This window comes from Schistocerca americana, chromosome 3, assembly GCF_021461395.2.
Source record: "Schistocerca americana isolate TAMUIC-IGC-003095 chromosome 3, iqSchAmer2.1, whole genome shotgun sequence".
Lineage (NCBI taxonomy): Eukaryota > Metazoa > Arthropoda > Insecta > Orthoptera > Acrididae > Schistocerca > Schistocerca americana.
Window position 1 is genome coordinate 336,250,737 of NC_060121.1, and position 24,708 is coordinate 336,275,444.

General features: G+C 38.2%; 1 protein-coding gene across 1 annotated transcript in view; it reads right to left on the minus strand.

Moving 5' to 3' along the window:
* Window positions 1–6,922: 6,922 nt before the first annotated feature.
* The window catches only part of LOC124606737 (potassium voltage-gated channel subfamily KQT member 4), a 1,016,202-nt gene continuing 998,416 nt past the window's right edge, over window positions 6,923–24,708 (minus strand). The window contains exon 16 of the mRNA XM_047138769.1: window positions 6,923–7,355. The gene's annotated coding sequence lies outside the window, so the exon portion shown is untranslated. The remainder of the gene's footprint in view (window positions 7,356–24,708) is intronic.

Here is a 24,708-nt window from a genome sequence, read left to right on the forward strand (position 1 = left end):
AATAAATTTAGTGTCATATCACAAGCTTTGCCTTAACTGAAAACTACATCATTGTTATTAGAATTACAGCTATACATTTCTTATTGGTTGTTACCAATGTTAGCTACCAAACACACAGGGTGTCAATGAAGTACAGCAATGCAATATCATATTTTCATAGCTAAGTCTTTATCAGATTTTAAAATTAGTGAAGCAAATATCCCTTGGCCACCATACAGTATATCCACTTGACCTTAGGTGTGCTTCTTTCCAGTTCCAAATATGACTATATGAAATGCACTTACAGACATATAATACCTATTTGAATACACTTATTAGTTGTGATATCTCAGGAACTTGAAACCTTTGTCAGGATGCTCATTTCATGATAATATTTCAGACAGTGGTTAGTGATCTCTGACTGATATGGAATTTAATCTGCTTATGGCTTTTGAAGGATTAGATTGTCTCTAAAACTATAAAGGAAAACTTTCATCTTTGTTGACAGAACTGAAACACTTTAGTTACCATGTCTGCTGATTTTTCTAGAGATTGGGACAACTTAGGACAGACCCTTGGTTTTGGTCTTTCTTTTTAATCTCTATCTCTTCCAAACTAGTTGCTGCATTTCAGTACAATTTCCACTCTATATACTGATCTGAGTGCTGATTCTTGGGGCAAACTATATGTGAGTACCACTATTTTTCTGCTATGCTGCCCTTATCTAAATAAGGGGAAAACATAAATAATATGTCATTTGTAAGGCATATGATTGTAACAGTTGAAGAGAGATGAAAGTTTGTCATTAATATGGCCAATTAAAGTAGTCAAGTAAATTAGCTTTCATCAAAAAATGCCTAGTAAAACAAGACCAGAATTGTAGTGCACTACACTCCAAGTTTATGAAACAGTGCAATTAAGGAGTATATTAAAATAAGTACATTAAAGATAAGGGATAAAATTTTTAATTTATGACTGGATTGGACTGTGGTAATTAATTAACTAAGATCTTTCTGATTGTGTGGTCCATCAGAGACTGCAAATGGCAAAAAGGGAATTTTACTCTCAGGATCCAATAAAAAGGGCTAAGTCAGTCATCAAAATATTAATCACAAAAATTCAATATTCAAGCCATCTGGATGCCCAGAAACATGCTTCCTGTCTTAGTTGGAAAGCTGTAGAAATCAAAACACAACCAATGGGTACTAAATTCTGGACAATAATCCTTCTTCTTGCTACAAATGGCTGCAATTTTTGACAAGAGTTTCAACTTTCATCGGGAATTATGTCAGTGTTAAAAATACTGATGGTAAGCCACTTTATTCAAACAATTATCCATATGTGATTCTTCAGTTTCTCCCAGCACGTTGGCTGATGAATCAGTCCACAGGTGTACTATCAATTGTGACGGGACATGTCAACACCATCAAGTACACTAGCAAACAGACCTCTTGAACACTATGGCTGACTTACAACCCTCCCCACGTTGGCAGCTTTACATGCAGTCTGTGCATGAGGGCCTGTGTGACAGCTGAAGGGGTGATTCCATCAGTGTCTATGGCCACCAATGCCTGGTGGGGATATAAGCGTTCCATATGACCAGGCTGCCAGCACATTGTGTCTACTGAGCATCTTCTTAATTAGGCATAGTGCTGATTCTCAAACATTGCTGAGACTACAGTAGCAGACCTGGTTGATAAGATTGTCCCCGATGCCTCTCTCTAATGGTTCTGTCCCAGTATTTTGACACCTTTGTTAAAATCCTGAAGTGTTCATATTCCATCACAAGAGTCTTGGACAAACAGTGCTCTGCAACTCATTAGGACATTACTTGCATGAACTGCTAGTGTTCTTGACAGCGATCTTTGATGGTGCCTGTTAATCCAATATATGTCTTACCATACTAGCATGGAATATGATATACCCTGGCCTTCCACAAAACGAGGTCATCTTTGATTTTTCCCAGTAATGCTTGTGTTTTATTTGGCATGCAGAAGACAGTTCTCAGTGAGTGTTTTTTTCAATAGGGACTCAATTTTTCTTGCTAATGCACTGGAGTACAATGTAAAGGCTGAGGCTGCTTAGTTCTCAGTAATTTTATATGTCCATCATTTCCTTGCACATCTAAGGCCCATGCATCTCAAAATCATATTCACTGTGTATATTGGAAGAAAACACTCTGACTTACACCTGTACACAGACAGCTGCCACCACCCTGTGCAGGCGAGTAGGGTGATCTCGTATGTAGGGTGTCTCCCCTAGAAACTGGAATACCTCAGAACGGTGTTCCAGAAAGCTATTACATGGAATGGCTGATAAGGTGCACTATATGCCCTACTGCTACAGTGCAGGCTGTGGAGATGAATTGAGTTACTGAGAATGAGGCAGCCATATCCTTTATACAATACACCAGTGCGCTGGCAGGAAAAATTGAGCACATACTGGAAAAACACCAAGTCAGAACTACCTTCTGCCTACATAATAAAATATTGGCATTGCTTGGGAGCTTCAAAGATGACCTTAGTTTACAGTATACCATTGTGGCAAGATATACATTGAACAAACAATGTGTACCACCAAACATTGCTGCTTAATGCCAGTGGTGCAGTCGACTAATGTGTGCTAATAAGTCAGTGGTCACAGAGAAGTGTCTGTCCAAGACCCATGTGATGGTGAGCTGCAAAGCAAATTAACTAAACAGTTGTAGAATTCTACAGAACTCACAATAAAGGAAAACTTGAAATGATAAAATGGATTGGTGCAGTAAAAGAGGACTGGAAATAAGCAGGAATAAACCAACTTGAAACACAAGACAGGAGAATATTTTGAAAAAATTCTCAACTGGGCAGTTAACCAAGCAGAAAAACCCAAGAAGACCACAACAATTATCCATATGTGATTCTTCAGTTTCTCCCAGCAAAGTGGCAATTTTAGCATAAAAATTGAAATACTGGGACAGTATGCTTAGAGAGGCCACCAAAGCCTTCACAGAGACTGTCTTATATTCCGAGATTTATATCTTCTATGACATACAGTCGCAACAAGATTTGGAACCAGCACTTTGTCTAATTAAGAAGACAATCAGAAAAAACATTGAGCTATCAGCCAGGGCAGATGGAGTGCCTACATCCACACTGTCACACCTAGGCCATCCTGCCATGATGCAAATGGTCACAGATGACAAAGCAGTTGCCTCTTTGGCTGTCAGTGGTGACTGCGTCCACAGACTGCATATGGAACAGCCTATGGACAGACAGGTATAATTTATTTCTGTGTCCCTAGGAGATCAGTTTGTTGGTGAACTGAATGACAGCAACAAGTGTGATCACTAACATACTGTGGCTGCTGCATACTATGAATTGTCAGTACACCTGTGGACTATTCAGTCAATTATCCAGATCCTTTTTGTATACATTCACAGACTAAAGAAAGTGCACAGTGTCACAGAAATTAAAGGTAAATCTTCTTCATTACTATTAGCTATATGATTTGTCAACTACTCTCAGCATACTTCATGATGAAGTAGTTCACAAGTGAATGGCTGTATGTTGATGTCCAAGGGGTATAGTATTTTGGCAAGTGACTACTTTGCCATCATCTAGTGTGCTGACAATCTTCTTAATTGGAGTAACCCACAATTAGTGTGATTAAGAAAAGAAAGGAGGTATCCCACAGGTTTTGGGAGCTGGCACAGGACCAATAGAGGTGCCTCCAGCGTGTGTACCTGGGTGTGTACAGGTTATAGAGCTATGTATCAGTGGGAGGTGTGGAAGAGGAGACACTAGGTGTGGATGGCAGGCAGAGTGGCAGGTCAGAGGGAAGGGGGGAAGAGAAAAGCACCACACTGGCCTCTAAACAGTGATGATGGTAATATCATCACTTGCCAAAATATTGTGTACATTGGACACTTTGATAACTGACAGTTTACCTATGAGCTACTTTGCCACAATTACATATGCTTGTTGTTTAGTTTTATAAAGATAGTCAGACAGATATTTGGAGATAGACTAAGGGCAAATAAAAAATTTGCAAAGTGTATCAGCCCATGTTCAGATATTAAAAAATTCCTCTAAAATTCTATGTGCATATTAAGAGAATAGTATTAAGCAAATTAACTAAACAGTTGTGGAATTCTGCAAAACTCACAATAAAGGAAAACTTGAAATGATAAAATGGATTGGTGCAGTAAAAGAGGACTGGAAATAAGCAGGAATAAACCAACTTGAAACACAAGACAGGAGAATATTTTGAAAAAATTCTCAACTGGTCAGTTAACCAAGCAGAAAAACCCAAGAAGACCACAACAACTCAGCCTAACAAGCAGAAAAGAGCCCTTTCTGAGAGAGTGGATGCAATGTGCGTACAAAGGAATGCAAAAACAAAGTGCTGAAAATGTGCCATGTTGTGCATCATGCAGACTACTTTGGTCCACACATAAGTGATAATTTTATATTTAGGGAAAGGTAGTCTTGAACAAAACTAACCTTAAACTGAATAATTGGGCTGGGTTTGGCCAGTTCATTGGTTGAGATAGTTGAGATGAATCAATCAAGAAGGAATATAGGTTGTGAAACTACATAACATTATGCCAGTCTAATAGAGAATGCCAAATCAAAACACATTCCAGCTATCTTAATTTCCAATTGTTATTTTATTGAGCAACCAATTTTGGCAATATATTTCACCATCTTTAGGCCCCCTGACTAATATGTAGGAAGATTTTCACCTCCAGTCCAGTCAGTATAGGGGTCATTGTTCACTGGCTCGTATTTGTAGATTTTGGACATAGCAATCCCTTCGATGATCAGATGCCAACTGTCAACAAGTGATGATCAAAGAGACCGCTGTGTTAAAAATTTATAGATACCAGTCAAAGAATGCTGTCCTTTATTTTGACTGAGCCAGGGATGGGAATCTTCCTACACATTGGTCAGAGCATCTGACAATGGTGTAATAATATACTGCCAAAACTGGTTGCTGAGTAAAATAACAATTGCAAATTTAGATGGCTGAAAGGTGTTTTGATTCGAGATGCTGTACTGAACAGCCAATGGCCCACACCTATCTGTATAAAGATGCACAGACAGATACTTGATGCAAATCTGCCTGTTCAGAAATGAACTATACAAAAGGAATCCAGAAATATTATGAACAGATATCATCACAAACACATATAAGTTATATTAGTTCCCTCAGTGCAAGAAAACAAGGTAACTTAATTCATGGCACCTAAATAACAAGAAATAATTAATGATAATGGAGATGATTCTGACATTTGTTTCCAAAAAATTAAACATTTTTAACTTACTGGAACAAATAAATCTGTGTCTGTTTCTTGTTCATCTCCATACAATTGGGGGAATTCTTCACAGTTTTGTACATATTAAACTCATTACCAAAAACCAGTATCATTTTTTTTACTACCACTAGCAACAGTAAAAATATTTATTGTTAGGTGTCCTTTACTTATAAATCTTTTTGATTTCATGATGGATCCAACAGCTGGGATCACATGACACATGTTAATTATGAAAAGGTGACATTTGATACGTAGTTTGTCTAAAAGTACTCAACAGCTGAGGTTTATCTTTCAGCTGATAAAGAAATTAAACAAAGTCTGTTAGCCCAGTGATACAGTATCTAATGGCTACACATACAGAAACAACTGGAATGTTTATATTAAAAATCACATTAGATGAAACAAAATTTAAAAGCTGCATGTTTGTTTTATGTGATCGTTGGCTTTCTCTAAATTAGGCTTTCTACAATAAACAACACATAGGGTAAAGTACTGTTCCAGACACAACCAAGCACGAAGGTGGAGAAACTTTGTGTGTCAAGTGATTTACACCTTTGTTTAAAACAAAAACTAATATCCCCATATGAATAATACAATTTCAAACAATAATGCTCTAATCAGTGCTCTTTTAAATGAGATAAGTTTGAAGGAATCAGTGGAACACAATGATGCAGGATAGTATGTTTCTGAAAAAAACTGCTATTATCCAAGGAGAGCATTTTTAAAATATTGAACTGTAAGTGGCATATTACTGAACTACCTAAACAGTATCTGAAGCAACAGTTCAAAATAATTTAATATTGTAAAATAATAATTCCAGTAATAACATTACACTGACAGTGTGTAAAGCTTTTGAACCTTTCAACTTGAACATAACACTATTCCCAGTTTTTGTCATGAACTTAATAAGCTTTGTTTTGTTTAAAATTATAAAAGGCTACCTCTTACAGCATTGCTTAATGTTTTGCACTACATTTTCAAAGCTTAAATTTTTTATTAATGAAAACAAACTGATGCAGCCCATTGTGAATGTCAACATTCTTTACACAAGGATTATCACCATATCAGAATATACATCAATAATAATAATTTTAGAAAATGGAATGTTAATATTGTAATTAAAGCATTTCTGGAAACAATTTCAAGTAATGGTTCACCTTTTCAAATAATTGGAATTCTAGGCTGATATGTATGAATGAAATTTTCTCACAAACTTATTTGGGTTCATGAAGTTAGTTTCTGAAGTTTGCCTGTGTTCTAAGGTGTTGTACAGCTGAGAAGTTCTAAAAAAATGTGAAACATTTTGAATTATCCAGACATTTTCAGATGTAATTTCTAGTTCTAAGTTGTATCAAATGTAATAAATTATTATTTTATAGTACACTAGTTAACTGTACAACTAGAAATTATCACAAATACTTGGTGTTTCTCAGTTTGAACTGACTGTTTCTTATTGTTTCATCATTAACATGATCAGGAAGAAAGCTTTGTTGAAAATGATATCAGTCAAAAATTTCTGAACACAAATTTCAAATCATACAGAAGACTTCTTTTTACAAAGCATGTGTCATGCCGGTTTCCAACAAATGACAATGAAACACAAAACATTTGTGACAGATTTCAGAGGATAGCACCAAAGTACTAGTACATTAAACTCTCAATTTCAGTTCATTCAACATAGCACAATTCTTCTTTTATTATATTTATTTCAATAATGTCATTTCAGGAACCACGTCTTAGTTCATGAAAAGTTTATTTCACTTCACTGAAACAGCCATGGATTATGACAGTCATAGAAGATGAGGAATAAAGGAATAACAAAAATAAATTTCTCCATTTCAACAATTCGTTGTTTTGTAAAATAAAAGAAAATGTCACTTTGTCAATCCATTAATAAGATGATTTTTGTAATTTCATTTCTTTTTGTCTTTAAAACACTCACTTCATTTAAAACTGTCACATACACATGAAAACTCACTGCAAATGAAACATAATGGCAGTCTCTTCCACAATGTCTTTCGGACATTTGTCTCTTCATAATAATTAAAAGTCTCTTTGATCAGCTTTATACCAGAATCTGCAATAGTGAAAGTTAGTGAATCTTATTACAATAATGTTGGAATGCAAAAACTGAACTTTCACAGTTTCTTAACATAAAGGAGGACACTATCTACAGTATAAAATTAGTGCCAGTAACATGTGTTAAAGTATTTATTCAAACATAAGCACACTTTGAACTGAATTGCAGGAAAGTGCATTACTATTCTTTGCATAGTATACATTTCTCCCTGTCCTGCTTAACAAGATGGTGCAGTGGATACTGAATTCATATGCAGGAGGAGCATGACCCTAATTCCCATTCCACCACATGGACTCAGACTTTCTGAAGTTTGCCTTTCAAAAGGACATGGGCAGCTTGCTTCCCCATTGTTCTTGTCCTATCCAAGCTAGAGTATCATCTCTAATAATTCCACCACTGATGGCATGCTAAGCTCTTCCCTCTTGCAGATACAATATCCAACCCCCAACCCCCAAGCTCACCAACAAAATCAATAAAAGAATGAAATAAGATAAAATAAATAAATGGATAAAAAACTTTTAAAAAATTGACATGCACCAAATACCGACAAAGAAATACTCTTAACCACGATGAATAGCAAATAAAAACAGGAAATTGTGAAGAACAAGCCTTTTCATTTACAATAAAACTGCTACAAATCTACATCAAGCTGCTGTTGCCAAAGTTTATGTAAAATAAGAGAAATGCAACCACTCACCTACAGCAGCTCGATGCATGGAGCATAGAGACACATAACAGAAAACAGTGTTCACACATACTATCAAGTACTACCTCTTTTCTAGAAATAGCATGCATATTCACACACAAAACCACACAGACACCCACATGCACACTGCTGTGGCCATGACAAAACTGTTCATTGATATTCAATTATTGAAAGCAGATGCCTGAGCTAATGGAGTTTGGGACAGGATAGGGAAGGACACAAGGAGAGGCTAGCAGGGAAGGAGTAGGAATTTGGGCAAATGACTTCGCAACTGCATGGTGAGATGAAAAGAGTACAGAAGGTGCAACAAATAGAGGTATAGGAAAGGAGAGTGGGAGCATAGGAAACTGAAGGGGAATAAGTGGATGGGGAAAAAGGAGAGAAAGGTAAAGATGAAAATGGAGAAAGGGAGTGGGGTTAAAAAATGGGGAGAGCAGAGTGATAGAGGGGGGGAGAGAGGGGGGGAAGGGTGGGGGTGAAAGAGGGGTTGGAGTAGGGAAAATGCCTACATGGGGGGAGGGGTAGATGGAGAGTGGCGGGAGAAGGCAGTGCATGATCTGGGCAGTGGTGTGAAAAGAAGAGAGTAGGGAATAGGCAAGGTGAGGCAGCAGGAACAGTTTAGCAAGGGTTTAGGCCAGAGGGATTGTGAGAGAGCAGGATGTGTTGGGAGCAATTCCTATCAGCACAGTTCACCAGAAACTTGTGCTGGAAGGGAGTGTCCGAATGGGCCCATGGGTGAAGCACCTGTTGAAATCATTTATGTTGTGATGTGCAGCATGTTCAGTAACTGGGCGGTCAAGTTTGTAATTTGCCACAGTTTGCTAGTAGCTATTCATGTGAGCAACCAGATGGTTATTTGTCATGCTCACATAGAATGCTGTACAGTAATTGCAGCATAGATAACATGGCTAGTTTCACACATAGCGCTGACTTTCATCTGTTAGGAAATGCTTATAACTGGACTACAGTAGGAAGTGATATGTGGGTGTGTGGGACATGTCTTGTACCTTGGTCGACTGCAAGGGTATGAACCATGGCTTGCAGGATTAGGAGCAGCACTGGAAAAGGAATAGACATGCATATTCTTTAGGTTAGTTGGGCAACAGAAAGCTACTTTAGAGGACATGGATAGTATTTTGGGTAGGATATCCCTGATCTCAGGGCAGAATGAAAGATAGTCGAAGTGCTGGCAGGGGATGTGGTTGAGCTTTTCAAAGCCAGGATGATACTGGGTTACCAAATAAGTCCTGGTCAGGGGCTGGGTAACAGGTTCATTCATATCAGAGGAGCAGATGGCAAGGGACACTTGTTTATGTATTAACTGGGTAGGATATTGTCTGTCAGTAAAGGCTTTGGTAAGGTTGTCAGTGTATTTTGATAACTCCTGCTTTCCACTACAGATGCAGAGTCCACAGATGTCACGGCTGTCACAAAGAGACTTTTTGGCTTGGAATGGGTGACAACTGTCAAACTGGAGGAACTGTTGGTGGTTGGTGTGCTTAATACGGTCAGACATATTTATGGAGTAGCCTGAGAGATCAACACCTAGGAAAGTGGCTTGATGAATTGAGAGGACCAGGTGAAGCACATCTGTGAATAAGTGTTGAGGTTGTGGAGGAAAGAGCAAAGGCTGCCCATGATCATGAAAATATCATCAGTGAATTTGAAGCAGACAAGGGGTTTTATGTGCTGACTGGATAGAAAGGACTCCTCCAGATGGCCCATAAATAAGATGGCACAGGATGGTTGCATGTAAGTACCCATGGCTGCACCAAATATTTCTTTTATATTTGGCTTTCAGAAGTGAAATAATTGTGGGTCAGGGTGTGATTGGCTAGAAGGATTAGCAAATATGTGGTGGATTTGATATCAGGAGGACAATGGAAAAAGGAGTGTTCCATGACCACAACGCCATGGGCATGGGGGATGCTGGTGTTCAAGGATGTCATATTCATAGTGACCAACAAGGAGTTTGGTGGTAGTGGGACAGATTGTGAAGAAAGTGAGTAATGTCTTGAATGTAGGATGGGAGGTTAAGGACAATAGTTTGGAGGTGTTGGCCAACGAGACAGAGGTTCATTCTGTGGGAGCATTGTACCCAGCCCAAAGGGGATGATCAGTAAGGAGACCTTCGAGGGTGGGTCTGTGGAGTTCAGAGGATTAGGTAAAAGGTAAGAGTGTAGGGGGTTGCTGGTATGAGGAGAGATGGATTAAGGTGTCAGGTTTTAGGATGGACCTAATGCCTTGAGAAGCTGCTTGAGATCATGTTGGACTTCTGGGATGGGATTATCATTGTAAGGTTTATACACAGAACTGTTGGAAACTTGGCAGAGACCCACAGCCACATAGTCACTGCAATTCATAACCACTGTGGTAAAGCCTTTGTCTACACAAAGGACCAGTGATTTATACATGTGCACATTCATTTAACCCATGCTCCCCCTTTCAACATAGTATTACATCCAAATGTAATTCATCTGTGCATTTCTGCTATCATACTCTAATACAAAATAATTATTTAATTAATAACTTATAATAAAGAACTCATTAGAAAATTCACCACATCATTTCTAAACATTAGATTGCACTAACAAAGCTAAGTGAATGTTTTAAAACTTCCTTTATGAACAAGTTTCTTTCGTAGTACCAGTGCTATATTGGGAACTTGGAGTAAGTAATACATTACAGGCAACATCATCATATTTTCTTTCTCATTTTCCTACAAATGAACCAAAATGAATACAGGTTCATGACTGTCAGGAAACTAGGATTATGTCATGTATATCTGCCCATGAATAAATCATTATGTTATAATTACAACAGTAATTCTCTTCACCACATACACAAAAGAATAAAAACTACAAAACAATCACACTCATAGCTGACAACAAGCTCCAAAAGTGTGTAGTTTACACTGCCCTCACTGAATGTCAGATACTGCAGTAAGAATTTTGTAGTAGTGGTAAAAGTTAGGAGCCAGTACAGTATAGACAACTCTCCTGTGTGTAGGTTCATGAAAACTGTTAATACTTCTATGTAACTTTGGTGTCTGTTATAAGTAGAAACTACAAATAAGTCTACTTTGGAGAGTTGTCAACTGTCCCTTGTAAGGCAAGATACTCAGAAATGTTGTCTGCTAGCTTTAGACTACATATCTCCAGCATCTTCTTTATTTGTATCTATACTGAAACATATACGGTGGCAATGACTATCAAGCATATGGCAGAGAGTATTTCCATTATACCATTAACAGGATTTCTTCCCCTTACACTCATACATGGAGAATGTGAAGACTACTTCTTATATGACCCTGTACATGTGTTGATTAGAGTAATCTTGTATTCGTAGTCCCTATGGGAGTGATATATAAGATGCTGTAGTACATTTCTAGATAAGTCAATTAATACTAGTTCTTGGAGCTTTATATGTTGAAATTCACAGGATAGTTGGTGTCCATCTGCAAGTGTTTGCCATTTCAGTTTCTCAGCATTTTTGTGATTTTCCATGTGTTAAAGAACCTTGATACCATTCATGATGCCTTTCTTTTAAAGTGTTCAATATCCCCTGTTAGATCTATCTGATATTTTTTTCACACTCTTTTAGGGTAGGTAGCACAAGGGCTTTGAGAGCAAACTCCTTTGTAAACTGACTGCATTTTCCCAGTACCCTCCCATGATTCAAAGTTGCCACCTCCTTTACTTATATCTATAACTACATCTAAATCCATACATCACAAGCCATCTCATGGTGCATGGTGAAGGATACCTTACACCGCTACTAGTCATTCCCTTCCCTGTTTCACTCACAAATGAAGTGAGAGAAAAATGATTGCCTACATGCCTCCATAAAGCCCCAATCCATCTCATCTTGTCTTTGTGGTCCTACCATGAAATGTACATCAGCGCCCCCAGTAGAATCATTCTGCAGTCAGTTCCAAATGCCAGTTCTCTAAATTTTCTCAATAGTGTTTAAAAATAAGGATTCTCATTCGAGTTCATTTCACAAAGTATCTCCATAATACTTGCTTGTTGATTGAACATGCAGGTAACTAATCTAGCAGCATTTGTGTAAATTGATTCAGTACCTCCTTCTACTATGAGCTGGTGGTAATCCCAGACATTTGAGCAGCACGCAAGAACAAGCTGAACAAGTGTTCTATATGTGATCTCCTTTGTAGATGAACTACACTTCCCTAAAATTCTTCCAATAAACCAAAGTCAACCATTCATCTTCCCTACTACTGACCTTATGTGCTTGTTACATTTCATATAACTTTATAAAATATGCCTAGGTATTTAACTGACATGACTACATCAAGCAGCAAACACCTACTCCAACATTTCAGGACAACTTCTCCAACTCATCTGCATTAACTTACATTTTTCTACATTTGAAGCAAGCTGCTATTCATCACACCAAATAGAAATTCTGTTAAATTATTCTGTATGTTCCTATAATCACATGATGATGATACTTCCCTGTACACTACAGCTTTATCAGCAAATACTCAGATTGCTGCTCACACAGCCACACTTCCCTGGAACACTCCTAACATGAACATTGTCTTATCCAGGTCAATGTAATTGTTTCTTTTACTTAAGAAATATTCGAGGCACTCATTTATCTGGTAACCTGTTCCATGTGCTTTGACCTTCATTAACAGTCTGCAGTGGGGCACTGGGTCAAGCACTTCTGGAAATCTAGGGATGTGGAATCTGTATGTTGCCTGTCATCTACAGTTTGCAGGATATTGTGTAAGAAAAAGACAAGCTGAGATTCACATGAGCCATTATTTCTAAATCTGTGTTCATCTTTGAGCAGAAGCCTTTCTGTCTCAAGCAAATTTATTATATTTGACTTAGAATAACTGGACCTGATGACTTACTTGAAACTTTTTTAGTGACTTCTCAGTTCCAATTATGCCTATTTCTGTCATCCACATGGGTATCTGTACCATGGTCAAATGATGATGTGCCTATATGATCCTCCTGTATCAATAATTTTTTAAACAAAAACTTAAAAACTCCAGCTTTCCTTTTGCTGTTTCCTACTGCCGCACCAGATTGGTCAACACATGAATAGATGGAAATCTTTGACCCACTTAGTGTTTTTATGCAAGAGCAGAACTTTCTTGGTTTCTTGGCATGACCTTTCACTAACAGTGCACATCAGTCTTCTTACAGATACATGGACTTCTACTAAGTTTTGCCTTTCAACATTTTTGCATCATTTTTTAAAGCCAAGCTTGCAAAAATCCTTGCTTCCTCAGTATTTTGTGAACATTGTTATTAAATGCTGGAAGGTCTTTCTATATTTAATACAAGTACATGGCACATACTTCTCCAGAGAGTGATTTACAATCAGTTTACACATTGCCTGTAATTTCTCTATGTGTTTCATATTTGAACTAAATGATGTCAATTCACTTCCTACATAGGTTGCTAACAACTGCTTACCTCCTCTGTTCAGCATAAAAATTCTCCTATCATTCCTGATGAATTTGTGAACTTGTAAGTAACAATTATCATTACAATGACATCAAAATCATTAATCCCAGTCTTCATACTGACACTGTTGTTAAGCTCAGGCCTGTTTGTAGCTATTGTTGTGGTCTTCAGTCTGAAGACTGGTTTCATACAGTTGTCCAATGTCCATGCTACTTTATGCTGTGCAAGCCCCTTCATCTCTGAATATCTACTGTAACCTACATCCTTTGAAACCTGCTTAGTGTACTCATCTCTCAGTCTCCCTCTATGAACTTCCCCACCACACATCTCTCCAGTACTAAATTTGTGATCTCTTGATAACTCAGAGAGTTTCCTGTCACCCGATCCCTTCTTTCAGTCAAGTTATGCCACAGATTTATTTTCTCCCCAATTCTATTCAGTATTTCCTCATTAGTTACACAAGCTACTAATCTAATTTTCAGCACTCTTCTGTAGCAGCACATTTCAAAAGCTTCTGTTCTCGTCTTGTATCAACTACTTATTATTCACGATCCACTTCTGTACAAAGGCTACACTCAGATGAAAGCTTTTAGAATAGATTTGTCAGCGCTTTAATTTATATTCTGTGTTAACAAATTTCTCTTCTTCAGAAAAACATCTCTTGTCATTGCTAATCTACATGTTGTATCCTCTCTACTTCATTCATCATGTTATTTTACTGCCCAAACTGCAAAACTCATCTACTGCTTTTAATGTCTCACGTCATAATCTAATCCCTTCAGCACTACCTGATTTAATTCATCTACATCCAATTATCATTGTTTTACTTTTGTTAATGTTCATCTAATATCCTCCTTTCAAGATGCTCTTCAGTCTTCATTCCATTCAACTGCACTTCCAAGTCCTTTGCTGTCTCTGTCAGAATTACAGTGTGGTAGAGCAGTATCTGCATTTTACAGTGTCTGTACAGTTCAATGCAATGTTCCTTCAGACAAGCATGCATGTCTGAAGAACAGCCTCTGTCAACAATTGACTGCTGTTGGAAGGAACATTGCATTGAACTGTACAGACACTGTAAAATACAGACACTGCCCAACTGTATTTAATGCCAAGGCAATCTGATGAGCAAAACCAATTTCTCTCTGTGTGTGGTAATCATATGATTTGTACGCAAGCACTATGGGACATAGGCACTAGGACATACAGAAATTGGGGTCCAGCCACGAGTTGTGCACAGATAGCCAAAATGGTTAAGGTAAGGGCTTGCACATGCAGGAAATCTGGGTTTGAGCCCTGGTAAGGTACAAATTTTCATATGTTACTAATACTTCATATATTACTTGTAACTCACAGAACCTGTGTACAATTGTATTCACAATTTGCGAATACATTTCATAATATAATACAACTGTCAATTGTCAGCAGTATCTGTTCCATCACATATGCATGTATGTCTGATGGAACATTGTGAACCATACACATAACATAAAATACAGACACTGCCCTGCTGTTTATCATGCCAAAGCAAGGCAATCTGATGAGCAAAAGCAGTATGTCTCCATGTGCAGGAATCATACGATTTGTATTGAGCACTATGGGACATGGACAACAGGACATATGGAAGTTTTGGTCTAGCCATGAGTCATGGAGAGATGGGCAAAGTGGTTAAGGTGCGTACACTTGGTGTACAATCATGTTCACAATTTGCAATTTGTGAATTCCTTTCATGATTACAATGTTTTCAAAAAACCTAAAATTTCTTTTTCTTCTCGCTGAACTTCAATTTCTTCTTCTTGCTTACTCAATGTACAGATTGAACCACATTGGTACAACCCTGTCTCACTCCCTTCTCAACCACTGCATCAGTTTCATGACCTTTGACTCTCACTACTTCTGTATGGTTCCTTGGTTTCTGTCAAGTTGCACACAGCCTTTCACTCCCTGTATTTTAACCCTGCCATCATCAGCATTTCAAAGAATGTATTCCAGTCATCAATGTCTGAAGCTTTCTCTAAATCTACAAATGTTATAAATATAGATTTTCCTTTCTTCTATGATAGGTGGTAGGGTCAGTACTGCCTCACATGTTAACACTTCTCCAGAACACAAACTGATATTCCCTGAGGCTGACTTCTACCAGTTTTTCCCGTTCTTTGTAAATAATTCACGTCAGTATTCAGCAACCATGACTTATTAAAACAATAGTTCAGTGATATTCACAACTGCCAGCACTCATTCTTCGAAACTGAAATTATTACAGTCTTCTTGAAGTCTGAGGTTGTTTTATCAGTCTCATATATCTTGGACACCAGATGGAATAGATACCTCTTCCAGGAATATCAACAGTTGTGAGGAAATGTTGTTTATTCCCATGGCCTCGTTTCAGCTTAAGTCTTTCAGTGCTCTGCAAATTTTCCTCGTAGTATCACATCTCTCATCTCATCTTCATCTACTTCATCTTCCCTTTCTATAATTTTCTTCAAGTTTATTTCCCTTGTATAGTCCCTCTATATATTCCTACCATCTTTCAGATTTCCCTTCTTTGCTAAGTACTGGTTTTCCATCTGAATTCTTGATATACAAACAGCAGCTTCTTGCTTCTCAAAAGACCTCTTTAATGTTCCTGTAGCCAGTATCTACCTTTGCCCGTGTTATATATGGCTTATAGATTTACATTTGTCCTCTTAGCCATTCCTGTTTAGCCATCTCGTCATTTCTGTTAATCTCATTTAGTAGATGTTTATATTACCTTTTGACTGTTTCATTTGCTTGATTTATATATTTTTTCCTATTATCAGTTACATTCAATACCATCTGTAATATAAATGGATTATTTCTAAGCCTTGTCATTCTATTTGGTTGATCATCTGCTGCCTTGACTATTTCATGTCACAAAGCTACCCATTCATCTTCTATTGTGTTCTTTTTCCCCATTTCAATCAGTTGTTACCTCATGCTCACTCCGAAACTCTCAAGAATCTCTGCTTCTTTCAACTTATCCAGGTCCCATCTCCTTTTTCCTATTTTTTTTTAATTATTCAGCTTTAATCTATAGTTCATAACCGATAAATTATGGTCAGAGTCTAAATCTGACCATGGAAATGTCTTACAGTTTAAAATCTGCTTCCAAAATCTCTGTCTTACCATTACATAATAAATCTGAAACCTTCCATTGTCTCCAGGTCACTTAAATATGCACAACCTTCTTTCTGATTCTTGAACCAAATGTTAGTGGTGACTAAATTATTTTCTGTGCAAAATTCTAACTGAAAGCTTCCTCTTTCATGCCTATCCCCCAGTCCATAGTGTACTATTCTTCCTTGTCTTTATCTTGCTACTACTGAATTTCAGTAACCATTACAATTAAGTTTTCCTCTCCCTTGTTGTTGTTGTTTTTGTTTTTGTCGTTGGTGTGGTCTTCAGTCCAGAGACTGGTTTGATGGATCTCTCCATGCTACTCTGTCCTGTGAAAGCTTCTTCATCTCTGAGTAACTACTGCAACCTACATCCTTCAGAATCTGCTTATTATATTCATCTCTTGGCCTACCTCTACTATTTTTACCCTCCACGACACCCTCAAACACTAAATTGGTGATTCCTTGATGCCTCAGTATGTGTTCTACGAACCGGTCCCTCCTTTTAGTCAGGTTGTGCCACATTTTTCTCTTCTCCCCAATTCTATTCAGTACCTCCTCATTACTTATGTGATCTACCAATCTAACCTTTGGCATTCTTCTGTTTTGCCGCATTTCAAAAGCTTCTATTCTCTTCTTGTCTAAACTATTTATCTTCCACGTTTCACTTCCATACATGGCTACACTCCATTCAAATACTTTCAGAAAAGACTTCCTGACACTTAAAGCTATACACAATGTTAACAAATTTCTCTTCTTCAGAAATGCTTCCCTTGCCATAGCCAGTCCTCTCTACTTCGACCATCACCAGTTATTTTGCTCCCCAAATAGCAAAACTCACCTACAACTTTAAGCATCTCATTTCCTACTCTAAACCCCTCAGCATCACCTGACTTCATTCGACTACACTCCATTATCCTCGTTTTGCTTTTGTTGACATTCATCTTATATTCTCCTTTCAAGACAATGTCCAGTCTGTTCAACTGCTCTTCCAGGTCCTTTGCTGTCTCTGACAGAGTTACAATGTCATCAGCAAACCTCAAAGTTTTTATTTCTTCTCCATGGATTTTAATTCCTGCACCAAATTTTTCTTTTACTTCCTTTACTGTTTGCTCAATATATAGACTGAATAACATCGGGGATAGGCTACAACTCTGTCTCACTCCCTTCTCAACCACTGCTTCCATATTGTGCCCATCTACACTTATAACTGCTGTCTTGTTTCTGTATAAATTGTCAATAGCATTTCGCTACCTGTATTTTACCTCTGCCACCTTCAGAATTTTAAAAAGAGTATTCCAGTCAATATTGTCAAAAGCTTTCTCCAAATCTACAAATGCTAGAAACAAAGGTTTGCCTTTCCTTAATCTATATTGTAAGATAAGTCGTATGGTCAGTATTGCCTTGTGTGTTCCACATTTCTACGTAATCCAAATGGATCCTCCCCGAGTTCGGCTTCTACCTGTTTTCCATTTGTCTGTAAAGAATTTGTGTTATTTTTTTGCAGCCATGACTTATTAAACTGGTAGTTCAGTAATTTTCACACCTGTTGACACCTGCTTCCTTTGCAATTGTAACTATTATATTCTTCTTAAAGTCTCAGGGTATTTTGTGTGTCTCATACATCTTGCCCATCAGGTGGAAGAGTTGTCCCAAGGCTATCAATAGCTCTAATGGAATGTTGTCTATTCTGCGGGCCTTTTTTTTTTTTTTTTTTTTTTTTTTTTTGACTTAGGTCTTTCAGTGCTCTGTCAAACTCTTCACACTGTATCATATCTCCCATTTCGTCTTCATCTACGTCCTCTTCCATTTCCATAATATTGTCCTCAAGTAAATCGCCCTTGTATAGACCCTCTACAATCCTTATTCTTTCCTGACTTTGCTTAGGACTGGTTTTCCATCTGAGCTCTTGATATTCATACAGGTGGTCCTCTTTTCTCCAAAGGTCTTTTTAACTTTCCTGTAGGCTGTATCTATCTTACCCCTAGTGATATATGCCTGTACCTCCTTACACTTGTCCTCTAGCCATCATTGCGTAGTGATTTTGCACTTCCTGTCAATCCCATTTCTAAGATGTTTGCATTCCTTTTCCCTGCTTCATTTACTGCATGTTTATATTTTCTCCTTTCAGCTATTAAATTCAATATCTCTTCTTTTACCCAAGGATTTCTACTAGCCTTCCTTTTTTTTACCTACTTGATCCTCTGTGGCCTTCACTATTTCATATCCTTAAGCTACCCATTCTCATTCTACTGTATTTCTTTCCCCTGTATTTGTCAATCGTTCCCTAATGCTTTCTCTGAAACTCTCTACAACCACTGGTTCTTTCAGTTTATCCAAGTCCCATCTCCTTAATTTCCTACATTTTTGCAGTTTCTTCGGTTTTAATCTATTGTTCATAACCAATAAATTGGGACCAGAGTCCACATCTGCCCCTGGAATTGTCTTACAATTTAAAACCTGGTTCCTAAACCCTTATTACCATTATATAATCTAACTTAAACCTTCCAGTACCTCGAGGCCTCTTCCGTGTATACAAACTTCTTTCATGATTCTTGGACTAAGTGTTAGATATGATTAAATTATGCTCTGTGCAAAATTCTACCAGGCGGCTTCCTCTTTCATTCCTTATCCCCATTCCATATTCACCTACTACTTTTTCTTCTCTTCCTTTCCCTACTATTGAATTCCAGTCCCCCATTACTATCAAATTTTCATTTCCCTTAACTATCTGAGTAATTTCTTTAATAGATCATACATTTCTTCAATCTCTTCATCTGCGGAGTTAGTTGGCATATAAACTTGTACTACTGTGGTAGATGTGGGCTTCATGTCCATTTTGGCTACAATAATCCATTCACTATGCTGCTTATAGTAGCTTACCCATGCTCATAATTTTTCATTCATTATAAAACCTACTCTTGCATTACCCTTATTTGATTTTTTATTGATAACACTGTATTCACTTGACCAGAAGTCTTGTTCCTCCCACCACAGAACTTCACTAATCCCCATTATATCTAGCTTTAACCCACCCAATTCCCATTTTAAATTTTCTAACCTACCTGGCCGATTAAGGGATCTGACATTCCACACTCCGATCCATAGAACGCCAGTTTTCTTTCTCCTCATAACAATGTCCTCCTGAGTAGTCCCCACCCAGAGATCCGAATGGGGGACTATTTTACCTCCAGAATATTTTACCCAAGAGTACAAAATCATCATTTAACCATACAGTAAAGCTGGATGCCCTCAGGAACAATTACGGCTGTAGGTTCCCCTTGGTTTCAAATGTTCGCAGTAGTAGTGCAGCAAGGCCATTTTTGTTAATGTTACAAGGCCAGATCAGTCAATCATCCAGACTGTTGTCCCTGCAACTACTGAAAAGGCTGCTGCCCCTCTTCAGGAACCACACATTTGTCTGGCCTCTCAACAGATACCCCTTCGCTGTGGTTGCACCTACAGTACGGCTATCTATATCGCTGAGACATGCAAGCCTCCCCACCAACGGTTCACGGGGGGATGCGCTCCTCTCCCTTAGCTATCTGAATATATTTATTTTATCTCATCGTACATTCTTTCATTCCGTTCTTCATCTGCAGGTCCAGCTGGCATATAAACTGCTGGCTGTTGGCTGGTGGTGGCTGTTGCCTTTGTATTTGTCTTGGCTACAGTTGCACATTCACTATTCTGTCATAGTAGCTGCCCCACTTTCCTATTTTGTTATTCATTATCAGAATCAGTTTGCATTACCCCTGTTTGATTCTGTATTTATAACTGTGTACTCACCTGCCAAGAAGTCTTATTCACCCTGTCACCAAAATTCACTAATCCCTACTATATTTAATTTCAACCCAGTCATTTCTCTTGTTAAATTTTCTAACCTAGCTACTGGATTAAGGGATCTTACATTCCACATTCTGCAAAATGCCTGTTTTGTTTTTCCTTATGATGACATCCTCCTGAGCTATCCCAACATGGAGATCTGAATGAGGAACTATTTTACCTCTGGAATATTTTACTCAAGAGGATACAATCATCATTTAACCTTACAGCAGAGCTGCATGTCCTCAAAGTAATGGGTGTAGTTCCACCTTGAAACTTCCTGGCAGGTCAAAACTGTGTCAAACTGAGATTTGAACTCAGGACCTTTGCCTTTGGCAGGCAAGTGCTCTACCATCTGAGCTACCCAAGCATGACTCACAACCTGTCCTCACAGCTTTAATTCCACCAATACCTCATCTCCTACCTTCCACACTTCACAAAAACTCTCTTGCAGACCTTGCAGAACTAGCACTCTCAGAAGATAGGATATTGTGCAGATATGACTTAGCCACAGCCTGGGGATGTTTCTAGAATGAAATTTTCACTCTGCAGCAGAGTGTGCACTGATAAGACGCTTGTGTGCTGATCAAAGGCTCAAACTTGGGACTTTTGCCTTTTGTGAGCAGGTACTCCACCATCTGAGCTATGCAACCATGACTCATGACCCATCCTCACAGCTTTAATTCCACCAGTACCTCGTCTCCTACCTTACAAACTTTACAGAAGCTCTCCTGCAGAGCTTACAGAACCAGCACTTCCAGAAGAAAGGATATTGCAGAAACATAGCTTAGCCACAGCCTGAGGGATGTCTCCAGATGAAATTTTCAATCTGTAGCAGAGATCTTACTGATATGAAACTTCCAGGCAGATTAAAACTCTGTGCTGGACTGAGACTCACACTCAGGACCTTTGGCAGGATTAAAGCTGTGAGGATGGGTTGTGATTCGTGCTTGGGTAGCCCATATGTCAGAGCACTTGCCCACAAAAGGTAAAGGTCACATGTTTGAGTCTCAGTCCAGCACACAGTTTACATTTGCCAGTAAGTTTCATATCAGCACACACTCTGAGGCGTAGCGCCGTATAACGATACTGCCTTGGAGGCGGTTAAGTGGGAGATGTGTCTCAGAGCTGGATAGAGACAGATAGTGACGCAAGACTGGACGTGCACGTAGTTTATGTGTCAGCCGATAGAGGACAATATTGGATAGAGGGACTGTGATTTTAGTTTTGATTGTGCCCACTAGAGTGCACTAAAGAAATAGAATGCTTTTCATAAACTGTTCTAGTATTTTCATAAAGTGTTATTATTTCTTTTTGTGTATGTAAAATGTTATAAATGTGTTTTAGCAGTATGAATGATGCGTGAGTGTGGTTTAAGGTTAATATGAAGATAATTGTTTAATGAGTTATGTAGTAGGATTTAGTGTGGGAACATTTCGAAGAAGTATGGATATGGACAAAGGGGATTTTAGTAGAATAGATTTGTAAAGTAAGTTTTTGGTAAAGAGAAAGTTAATTCAGGTATAAATAACAATAGTAAATAACTTTATGCATAAGCAAAACTTCAGCATATTATATAATTACGTCGGTAAAAAGTGCAGTCATTAGGTTTACTGGTTTGCGATTGGTTATTGATGAAAAGCGCAGATTGATGTGGGAGAATGTTGTTTTGCTATTGGCTGTTGAGTAAACTGACCAATGGTAAAGCAATATTCTTCGCGAGCCTTTCTCGGCTGGTAGAGAAGACTTAGAGTATTCTAGAGAAGAGTGGGAGCCTAGCCATGAAACAGTTCAGAGGTGTGTAGTAGTAGTTCTAATGGAAACGATAATTTGCCCGATCTAGTAGTGTGTCATACATCAAAAGTGTGGTAATGTGACGGCATAATTATTCCAATGGGCTTGTAGAAATTTCGGAATTTTTAAGTGAACTTTGTGAGGAGAAAAGACATATATTCCACATGGTGTATTGAGCAGGTCGGTGGCTAAAAACTGTGACTGCATTTGGTACCAACAGATTTAATATTTGGCGAGCATTCTCAATCAAAAACAATCAGTATTTTTGTAGCTATTACGTTTTTGGGAAATGCAACACCATAAACTTGCTAACGTGAGTGAAAGGGATTGTGAGTGACTGTGTTAAGACTAGCATGGGCTTGGCAGTGATACTTGTTCACCTAAGTTTCAGAATATATTAATTGAGAACAAAATTTCCAACCTTCCATTTGTGTGAAAACTTTCTCCCAAAATGTAGATTAGTGACTTAAATGGCAGCCTGGTTCACGTTGAAGTACAGTAGGTTTCACGCGGCTTTCCTACTGATGATCTGCTGAGACAATGTTCACAGGTACATGCAGGTCCGTTGTAAAGGGACGGGAAGAACCGCGCGCTGCCGCACATGGTGCATCAGTGCCAGGAGACACTAAAGCCGTAGTATTTTGAATCCGCGGTCGAGAGAAAGATTTTGATGGACTGAACAGTGAACGTTAGTGAAAGAATTTAGTGAACCGGTACTAGCAGAAGTTTGAACGGAACTCGTTTTGAGTTGCTGGAGCAGCAAGAAAGAAGATGATCCGCAACGGCTGCAGTAGCGACGGAAGCGCAGTGAAGCAGCAGATGGCATCTTAGCAGTGGTGGTGAACAGTACAACGGTGCAGTGCGGCCAGCCTACATGACGAGTGGGTGCTAGAAACTGTTACGGCAGCCGCAGGGGATCGGACTCGCAGTTTCAACACGCCGAGGCTGCAGCATTCGACAAAAGATAAGTCAACTTTGTTACATCTGTTGTGTGCGTGTGTGTATTGAAAGACTGAGAAACATGTCAAGTGATAAAGATTTTGTGAGTACAGTGAAGGAGGAAGAACTTTCATTCAGTGTGAGTGCTTCACACACTAGCATTTCTGAACAGAGAGAAGGAGTAGATTTTAAAATAAAAGGGGATGTTTTTGAAGATATTTCTATGTTATTTACGGACAGTTGAATTGAGTCTGCTTCAAGTATATCTGTTAAAGTAACTAGTGGGGATAATAATAATTCAAAAAGTGACATTAAGCATGAATTCAGTAATGAGCAGTTGTGTGATGATAGTGTTGGTAATGTTACTGAATCAAATGTATCAAATGTGGATACCTAATTTGGCATAGTGCCACTGGAACAAGATAAACAAGAAACAGTGATGCCAAAAATGGAACCAGGAAGTATGCAGGAAATGTTTGCCGCTTTAATGGACTCTATACAAGGACAATCTAATTTGGCTGAAAAAATTAATAGTAAACTCAAAAAACTTGACAGTGGTTTTACTGATAAAATTAGTAAACTTAATAGTGGGTTTAATGAAAAACTTGAAAAGCAGACTGCTGTTTTAAAAGAAATGTGGGAAAATGAATTGAAGTCATTAGAAAACAAAGTAGATGACAAAATTTCTCAAGTTGAGAATAATTTCAAAAGATCTGTTAGCATTGTAAAAGGTGAATTAACAGAGGCTTTGAATAGAGTTGCTATTGGAAACAAACAAAGAGTAGATGAAATTAAAGAAGGTGTACAAAAAGTACAGGTTAAAATAGCGGCAGTAGAATCTGTATGTAAACTGATCACAAAGTGTTAGACAGTAAAATCAGTTCTGAATCTGACAAATGTATGAACGAAGTAAAAACTGTGTCAGAGTGAGTGGATGAGTCTGATAAAAATGTTCTTCAGTTAACTAACCAAGTAGAAGAGGTGGAAAGTAGGTTGTATGAGCATGGCAGTAGACTATGCCAAGTTGAAACTAACCTCAAACATGGAATTAACAGTAGTGGGTGTAGTTTTGTGGTAGAATCATCTTAAATTTCATATGCCACTAACAGACAGCTTTTACGTTTTAATCCAACGGGAAATGTGCATCCAAAAGAATTTTGGAACGATTTTGAAGGTGTGTTACCTAGTTTGTGGTCAGACAAACAAAAAACAGGTTTTATTACGTCAAAATTCTTAGGAGAGGCCATGACTTGGGGGTTTATTGCTGCTGAACAGTATGATATTTTGGATAAATTTAAAGAGGCATTTTTGAAAGAATATTGGGGTAAGCAAAAACAGATGGCGTTATTAAATAGCTTCAGGGCAGGGGAAAAGTTTAATCCCAGAAGGGAAAGTGTAAAAAAGTTTGTATTAAAGTGGATGACAAATTTGTCATACTTATACAACAAAATCGAGCCAGAGCAAATTGTTACGGGTTTGGAGGGTAAACTGCCTATGCACTGGCG